We start from the raw sequence: 9,580 nt of genomic DNA, 5'->3' as shown, positions 1-9,580 counted from the left end.
TCCTAGATTCATATTTGGGCAATGCTGCGTTTGGTGGTCCCTATGTAGACTTATCCACAGCTGCATGGTATACGGTACATTTCTCAAAAGTACTACTCAAAGATTGAGCATGTCTTTGGCTTTTTCTATGTAATTTTAAGGAAAGGGAAAGTGACCTGGAAGTCAATAGCTCCGGGGCAATCAAAGTAGCCTAACTGCTGTCCACATTGGCTAGAGGGTATTTTAGTGGGGGGGCTGGGAAAAGAAAGGACTATTAAAATAGCCCTGATGACTTTATGTAACCCAAAGGCACATTTCCCCTACTCTTGTCTTAAAGTGAAAGCACTGAGAATAAAAAATGAAGGTTTGTATTCTCTTCTTCACACTTACATGTTTTTAAATGCTGAAGGTGAGTTTTCTTCATTTCTCTTGCAGTGACCAAAACTACAGCCTGTGATCCTTCCATGGTTTCTGCTCTTCATGGCTGTGATGTGGCTGGTAGAGAACAAGGGACTGTAGCCAGACATACAACAGGAAGGCATTTTCTTTTGGAAAGGCATGACATTATAGTGATCATAAACTTTTGGAAAACCAGGAATCTCCATAGCCTTTTAGAAGTGAGGCCCTTTTGGAGATTAATTGGCATTCACATTATTTGACTCAGCTCTATTCCAGCCCAGTTATTATATTTTATAGCCCATCCCAGTGCTAAAGAGACTAACAGGGTGGCATTACTGGTCTGAGGAAATGGAGTCATTCCCTGGACTTCCCTAATCCCAAGCTCCTGCAATGTACCGAGGAGCTTGTGGCAAGGTGATCTTTCATGTCCTCTTAGATGCCTGCAAATGTCAGAGATGGCAAATCTCTACTGTTGACCTCTGTAGCAGTCTCAAATAATGGAATATGTTTCTCATATGACATTACAACCTCTATTAAGAATTTACTTGGGAATGTAACTTTCACGTTTTATTTTTTTACCTCCCTTGCTTCTTTCAACCCCATCTTCCCCGAAGTACAAAGCCATTCCCTTAGCAATAGAACAGAAACCTGTGATAATGAGAGTATATAAATCAGTAATGTGCCGGTGCTGGTGCAATCTAGGTTATAGACAACTGCTGAGGACAAGGGACTCCAGAGTCAGCAACTTTGATATTAACCCTTGTTGTCAAGGGAATTCAGTAAGATGTAATCCAAAAAAAAAGAAGGTTTCCAACTCTTCTGAAAATAACAGTTCCACAGGTACTTTTGTTTCCCTCATCTAATAATGATCATTCATCTTAACACCTTTAAGGTCCCACTAGAACTTCACCGGCCCTCACAAATCTATTCCTGGCCTGCAATCCACCCTCTTGTGCCTTCATCCTTTCTGTCCCCGAAACTCTGAGGGAGAATGTCACTTGCCAGGTCAACATCAGTTGTTCCAGCAAAACCTGCTGAGAAATAATAGTTCCGCAAAAAACCTCCCTTTGTCTATCAAGATGTTTCTATGTAAAGTCAAAAGTGTGATGCAGCAACTAAGATAGCCAATGTGATTCTAGGCTACATAAATAGGAGTATAGTGTCTACTTCAAGGGAAACAATAATATGATTATGTTCTGCTTTGGTTGAATCCCACCTGGAATCCTGTGACCAGTTCTGGACACCACAATTCAAGAAGAATATTGGCAAGCTGGGACATGTTAAAAATGGTTAAAGGTCTGGAAATCATGGCTTATGAGGAATGGCTTAAAGATATGGGTATGTTTAACCTGGAAATAAATAAATAAAAATGGGCAACTGGTTTGCATGTGATAAACAACTGCATCCTGCATTTAAATCCATGCCTAGCCAAGGATTTTAAAAATACTTCAGGGACCATGTTCATAATAAACTTGTTCTGTTGTTTTTGAACAGAGATTAGATAACAGATGGTAGGCGAAGCAAATTACTATGAACCTCTGTAGTTTATACTGCCTTGTTCCCACTTTGCAAAGGACCACATTCTTTTGCGTACACATATTTGGATCCTGATAATATTCATGACACTTTTCTAATCCATGCTTTTTATTCAATAAGCATTTCTGGAATGTTAAACATTTGACCTTGGATGAAGTGACCAGATGTAAAGAAGTATACAAACCATGGGTATAATTAGCACATCTTGGGAAAATTACTTTTAAATAATAGCTTCCATAATCTACAACCTAGTATGGCCATTGCAGCACAGGGATTCCATATATTGCAGTATTAAAATGTAATTTTGCCAAAGCTCTGGTATGTAGTACATATTTGGCTCCCCTGAAAGTACTGTGTTTATTTAAATCAAGGGCAGGGATGGGAAGGAATCCCACTGGAGCATCTCAGCACACCCAAATACCAGGGAATTACCCTGAACCATGCTCTGACCTACAAAAAGCACTTTTTTTAATATCAAGCAAAAAGTGAGTGCTAGAAACTAGATCATACGAAAGATGACTGGCATAACCTGGGGATCACAACCAGATACAGTGAAGACATCTGCTCTTGCACTTTGCTACTCTGCTGCTGAGCATGCATGCCCAGTGTGGAACACATCTCACCATACTGAAACAGTGGATGTGTCTCATAATGAGACATTTATTTATTTATTTATTTATTTATTTACTTTATTTGTACCCCGCTAGCATCTCCCGGAGGACTCGATGCGGCTTACACAGGCCGAAGCCTCAAAACACAATACAGTAAAACATAACACGACAGTAGAAAACACAGCAAATCAATAGTTAAACAAGCAACAACGACAATAACAATACATCATGACACTTTAAAACTGGGCCAGCCAGCGCAATGGGGTACAGGGTTAAAAGTGCTGGAGTGGCAGGAGGAGCATAGGAATAAAATAGTATGGTGTGCAGTAATGTTAATTATACTAAAGTGCTTCTAGGACTTGGGTGGGGGATTCCTAATCTGAGAAGGCACATCGGAACAGCCAAGTTTTTAGGTTCTTTCTGAAAGCTGCTAAAGTAGGGGCCTGGCTAAGATCTTTTGGAAGGGCATTCCAAAGTCGGGGGGCCGCCACAGAAAAGGCCCTGTCTCGTGTCCCCACCAAGCATGCTTGCGACGTGGGTGGGATCACGAGCAGGGCCTCCCCAGATGACTGGAGCGAGCGTGTGGGTTCGTAGATGGAGATGTGGTCACGCAGGTAGGGTGGTCCCAAACCGTTCAGGGCTTTGTAGGTGACATGCCCTACACCACTGCAGAAATGATACTGTTTAGCCTGTACTGCACCACCTGACATCCACTGAGAAATAGCAGCCAATAATGAAAGGACCAACGCAGTGATATCTCCAGTCCATCTCCTATTCAGATATCAGCCAGCATGACAATGCCTTAAATCAATAAATAGTTTTCTAAGAACTACAGAGATACAGGAACACCTCAGCAAGTGAGAGTCCAAAAGTGGCAAGAAAGAACACAGAACCTCAAGCCATGGCTGATACTGAATGAGAGACTCCCCCCTGGACACACAAAAGACTGGGGGACTTGGAAGGTGCTGAATAGACTGTGCTCTGGCATGACGAGATGCAGAGCCAACCTTGAGAAATGGGGCCATAAAGTGGAGTCCACAGCATGTAAATGTGGAGAAGAGCAAACCACAAACCATCTAGTACAATGCAGTCTGAGCCCTGCCATGCGCACAATGGAGGACTTGCTTATGGCAGCACCAGAGGCACTCCAAGTGGCCAGCTACTGATCAAAGGACATTTAGTATAATGCCAAGTTTTTTAAACTACATTATAACTGTACCCTTGGTTTGCTTCTGATAGGATAAAGTAAAGAGCAGTAAACATGTAGATATCCATAGGTTCTTGCACTGTAGTTCTAATCAGCTACAGCCCATGTAGCCAATGATGAATGATAAGAGGAGTTGTAATAAAGCAATATCTGGAAAGGCCCCATATTCCCCATCCCGGACATAACATTTCAAGAGATTTGCAAAATACACATAATTCTTACTTTAATATTTATATTATAACCTTTAAGACTCTCCTTGACTTTATTTCCTTCCTTTCTTCACTCGTGTCCTTATGCATGATCTTTATTTATCCATTTCCTCTACTTTCAGCCACTCAAAGGTGGCTTGCATTTCACTGTTTCTTTTGCTACTCTTGAAAATGGCTCCTATGACTTTGTTGTGAGGTCACCTCCCTCACTTTCTTCAGATTTCTTCGCTAAATTCATTTTCCATTATGTCTTTGGAAAATCTACACAGACCTTATGTCCATAGTAAGCAAACTCTGGATTTACAGACAGTGTCCGTGTGTGTGTGTGCCTTCACGTCACATGTTTACTTATGGTAATTCCTGAATTTCATAAGTATTTTGTTGGGGGCGGGAGGAGAAATATTCTTTTCCTATGAAATGTAGCCCATGAACACCTGGCATTCATTGGGGACTTGCCATCCAATTAACAATTGGAGCTAACCCTGCTTAGCTTCTAGAATCAGACAGAATCTGGTGTGTTGCTGGAAATCTAATGCATATCAGACATGGAAGGCAAGGAGCAAATCAGCTTCAGCACCATAGAGAGCTCCCTGACAAAGAACATACTCCAAAACAGAAGGAGATCACATAGAGTAGGTCTCTGCATGATGTACTAGTTAAACAAAGGCTTCTGACTCCCAGTCTTTTAACAATAGCAGCAACAAAATGAGTCAACACCACAACCTTAGTTCGCTGTGGTGACATTTGGGCAGAAAAAAAACTGGCCCTGGTAAGACATTCTCAAGTTTTTCCTATTTACTAAGAACTGGATCTCTTAAAGCAGCTTCCTATAAATACCATCATCAGCATTCTATAATGTCATGGCATCTTTGCATGATAGGAATTGTAATGAATATATCTGAAGAGCACCAGGTTTGGTAGGCTGTGTTAACGGAACATTTCCAGCATTTCCAGCAATTCCTTGGCATGTGTTGTTGAAGGCTTTCATGGCCGGAATCACTGAGTTTCTGTGAGTTTCCAAGCTGCATGGCCATGATCCAGAAGCATTCTTTCCTGATGTTTCACCCACATCTATGGCAGGTATCCTCAGAGGTTTTGACCTCACAACTTCTGAGGATGTCTGCCATAGATGCAGGTGAAATATCAGGAGAGAATGCTCCTGGAACATGGTCATACAGCCTGGAAGACTCACAGCAGCCCAATTGCTTGGTATGCTTTCATTTTGGAGCACCCATTTCACATCTTATCATCACCAATCTTGTCTAATTGAGAGTAAGGCTTCTCTAAAGTAGAATGAGGAAAGAATCTTGCTTGAAACCTTTTCCAATCTAAATTGACAATACAGGTCTAGAAAGTCCAATGCTACCTGAAGGATCCTGAGAGTTGCAGTCCAAAAATTAACTTTCCCAAATTGTGGGTAGCAACAGTTTCGGAAGCCATAACTTGTCCTTTGAGCTTCTTCTGTAATGACACATTTCCCCTACCTTCCTCTCATGAATTGTTGCAAAATAATCATTACCTCACCTCTTATCTGAACAATATCCCATGGAATGATTCACCCAAATACATTAAAGGATTTTTTTAACCAGATGATCATATTGTGAAGGATCTTCTAAATGCACATTCAATATACTGCTACATACAATATTGGAAAAGGAAAATTATTTCTACCTTAACATTAGGAAGAACCTCCAGATGGCAAGAGCTGTGAAACACTGGTATACACTGCCTTGGAGTATTGTGCAATCTTCTTGCCTGTAGGTTTTTCAACAGAAGCTGGATGGTCATCCATTGGGATTGCTTTGATTGCATATTCCTGCAAGGCAGAGCATTGGACTGGATGGCCCATGTGCTCTTTCATTTATTTTTATTTACTTCATTTCTATCCCTCTCTTCTCATCCCTCAGGGGACTCAGAGTGGCGTACAACATATTTCTAGACAAAAATTCAATTCCTCATTATACAAACCATATAAAACATAACATAAAATCACTAGAAATAATAGACATATAAATACTATTTAAAACCATTAAACATATTAAATATAATAAAAGATCTCAGCAGTGGCCAGGGGAGTTTTTGCACTGTTAAAACTTGTGGCAGTTGCAGCTGTATCCTGGGAGGTCTGACTTGGCCATGGTGGTCCATGCTCTGGTTACCTCCTGAATAGATTACTGCAACACACTCTGTGTGGGGTTGCCTCTGAAGATTGCTCAGAAGCTCCAGCTAGTCCAACACTCAGGAGTCAGGTTGCTCACAGGAGCGAGGTACAGGAAGCATACAACTCCCTTGTTACACCAGTTCCATTGGCTGCCTATTAGCTTCCAAACACAATTCAGAGTGCTGGTTTTAACCTATAAATCCCTATACGGTTCTGGCCCACTTTATCTGTCCAAACGTATTTCCCTCTACAAACCACCAAGGACCTTAAGATCTTCCAGGGAGGTCTTGGTCTCGGTCCCACCGCCATTGCAGTCGCATTTGGTGCGGACGAGAGACAACCAGTCTGTTGTTCCATGGTCAGTTCTTAGTGTTGCTACTTGGTCATTATACAGATTCCTCAGGAGACAGATAAGGTGATTTGGTATGCCCATGCCACCAAGAACTTGCCACAATTTATTATTCTCCACACCATCAAAAGCTTTAGAATAGTCAATAAAACAGAAATAGATGTTTTCTGAAACTCCCTGCCTTTCTCCATTATCCAGCAGATATTGGCAATTTGATCTCTCGTTCCTCTGCCTTTTCTAAACCCAGCTTGTACATCTGCCAACTCTCTCTCCATGTATTGCTGGAGTCTTCCTTCTATTTTTAAAATATTTTAATCATATCCTTTCCTTATTAGATGCTGTGTGTTCCCTGTCATCTTTATACCAACATTTTTAAAACCTGGAATTTTGCATTTCATTTTCTTCCCTTGTAAGAAAATGAACACATTACATGCTTTCTTTTAACCTCATCTCAGGCCCTTGTTACCATCCAGTGAAACTAACACTGTGCTTAAAACATTCCAAAATGGCTTTGGGCTCATTTGCTGCAACATTACATTCCCAAATCTTATTCTGAATCTATACTATTATCTCTACAAATCCTTCCTAAGAGCACTAAGCTAAGCCAGTTATCCCAGGTAAGTTTGCCAAGTGGTTTTGAAGTGTCTTAACTATTGGAGTGCATTATGAAAATAGCCACGTTCAATTTCTGACCTCCACTAATTAGAGTGTCTTGGACTACACGTGTTCTCCCTTCTTCTTTAGTTTTTCTTCAGCTCAAATTGTTCTTAAAATTCATGAGCTGAAAGCATTTGACACGTCAAAGACGAGAACATCACCCAAAGTGGACTCATTCCCTAATAATCTAAATTATTTTCTGAAAATCTGTAGCACTTCGATGGACCCCTCCCCTCAAAAATAATGAATTCTTCATAATGTATTCGCTCATTAAAAAAAAAAACCTTTCACCTGCACTGAGAACTTCAAAACACATCATGATTTTTTACTTCATTGAAGCAGAGACCTCACTTTTTGGGGCTTTAATCAATATAATGCTATTTGATCCTTATGTCTCTGGATCTAGAACTGTTCTCAGACAAATGAATAATTGTAACTTTCAACGCCATGATCAATCTTCAGATTTTCCAGAGGAATGAAAGACTTGGGGTTATTTAGCATGTTGACCTTAAATCTGAATCCTTTAGAAGTTTCCAAAAAAAGGCCAATATTGCTGATTGCCTCCCAAGATATGAGTTTTGCAAAATTAACAGACTTTCAGAAAGCAAAGAGCAAAAGCTAGTCTAGGAGGAGTCTATGAAGCCTGAGGTGAAAATCCCTAATTGTATTAAAATGTTGTAGTGATTTCAGCATTGGGTTAAACCTGTCTTGGTTTTTCACTTTAGGCCAGTATTTATCTTTCAACCTCATCAACCAGTATGAAATGGAAGTAGAGATCCAAGTACATTATCATTGGACGCCTCTCCCCGGTATACTGCATTATGTTATTTTAATTTTTGTTTTAATGTTACATTTTAATTGGTTTTAATAATAATAATAATAATAATAATAATAATAATAATAACAACAACAACAACAACAACAACGACAACAACAACAACAACAACTTTATTTATATACTGCCCTATCTCCCCTAGGGGACTCAGAGCGGTTTCTACATATGCAAAATAATACAAAAACATACAATATAAAACAAAAACAGAGGCATAAACTGTTAACACAACTTATATATTAAAATCAATTTAAAACCAGTTCCACTCCCTTCTTCATGCAAAGTAAGCTGCCAGGGGCAAAGATTTCAATATGGGGCCAGGACTATTTGGAACGGGCTGGGCCAAGGCTAGTGAAAAGAGAAAGGGAAAATGGGCCTGGCTAAATGGTACAGTGCAAGGATCAGTCTCAGCAATGGCCCTACTAGGGGACTGGGCTACTCAATTCCAGGGCCAATTAAAAAAGCTCTGGACCAGAAGAAAAGGTGCCCTCAGATGACAGGGAACTCGGGAATGGATAGGGTACAAGGCCAAGTCCTAATTGTTGGACCAAGGGCTTGAGCCTTGAAACTAGTCATTATTGAAGGCCTGATGAAACCACCAAGTCTTCAAGTTCTTACAGAAGGTGGTGAGGGATGGGGCAAGTCTTATCTCCTTAGAAAGGGCATTCCAGAGGCAGGGGGCCACCACCAAGAAGGCCCTAATGTTTTTGTTTATTCATTGAGGTATGTGTACAGGCAGCATTGAATTGTTGCCTTTGTAAGCCCACCTTGAGTCCGCTTCAAGGTCAAGAAAGGCTAGATACAAGTATAGTAAATAAATAAATAAATAAATAACAAGATATACTATGATTCATAATAGATTAATATAGCCTCTTCCTGATCATTAACACGGGGCATGATCCATCAAGAAATATACTTGAACTATTCACACATTTCAGCACCTTTGCAAAACAAGTTTTTATACCAGTTTTCTCTAGTCGTCCACCTTCCAGGTGTGTTGGGCTCTAATTCCTTCATCCCCAGTTAGCACAGTCAATGTGATTTACAAGTGAGAGAGTTGTAGTCCAATGAGTCTGGAAGGTTCCAGATTAGAGGAGGTCAGTTGATACTTAGTTCCTACTGCAAATTCCTGTCTTCTGCTTCCATAAAATTTACAAAAGAAGCCTGTCCAATGGATTTCGTCATATGGGCCAGGTACATCTACATTCCTAACTATTTTCTTCCACTGCATCTATTCTTTTCAGTGGTGCCTGTAGATGATTGTTTAATGCTATGACAAGTTTTGCCAAGTTATCTGCCCCATCTTGACTTCTGATAGGAGCACTTAAACAAGAAAGGAGAACCCTTGAAACTTCTTCAACCTCTCTTTGAAAATGTAGCATGACTGCTAGTACGAATGCATGTGAAGTGCTCTGAACAGTTTACAATACTGATGCTGTTGTTGTTACTGCTACTACCACTATTGTCGTCACTGTTACTGCTTTACTTCTTGAACACCAACTTGGTTCTGCATCAGGCATAAACCTGCAGTGTGCTCTTTTAGGTTCATCTTCAAAGCAAGGTTTTAATTTTTCTGTTGGAACAATTCCGTATTTTTATTTATCAAGGGACCATTCACACCAGTACTATGATTCTACTTT

The sequence above is a fragment of the Anolis sagrei genome, chromosome 5 (assembly GCF_037176765.1).
Source record: "Anolis sagrei isolate rAnoSag1 chromosome 5, rAnoSag1.mat, whole genome shotgun sequence".
In the NCBI taxonomy this organism is placed as follows: domain Eukaryota; kingdom Metazoa; phylum Chordata; class Lepidosauria; order Squamata; family Dactyloidae; genus Anolis; species Anolis sagrei.
Note: the sequence above shows the minus strand (reverse complement) of the source record.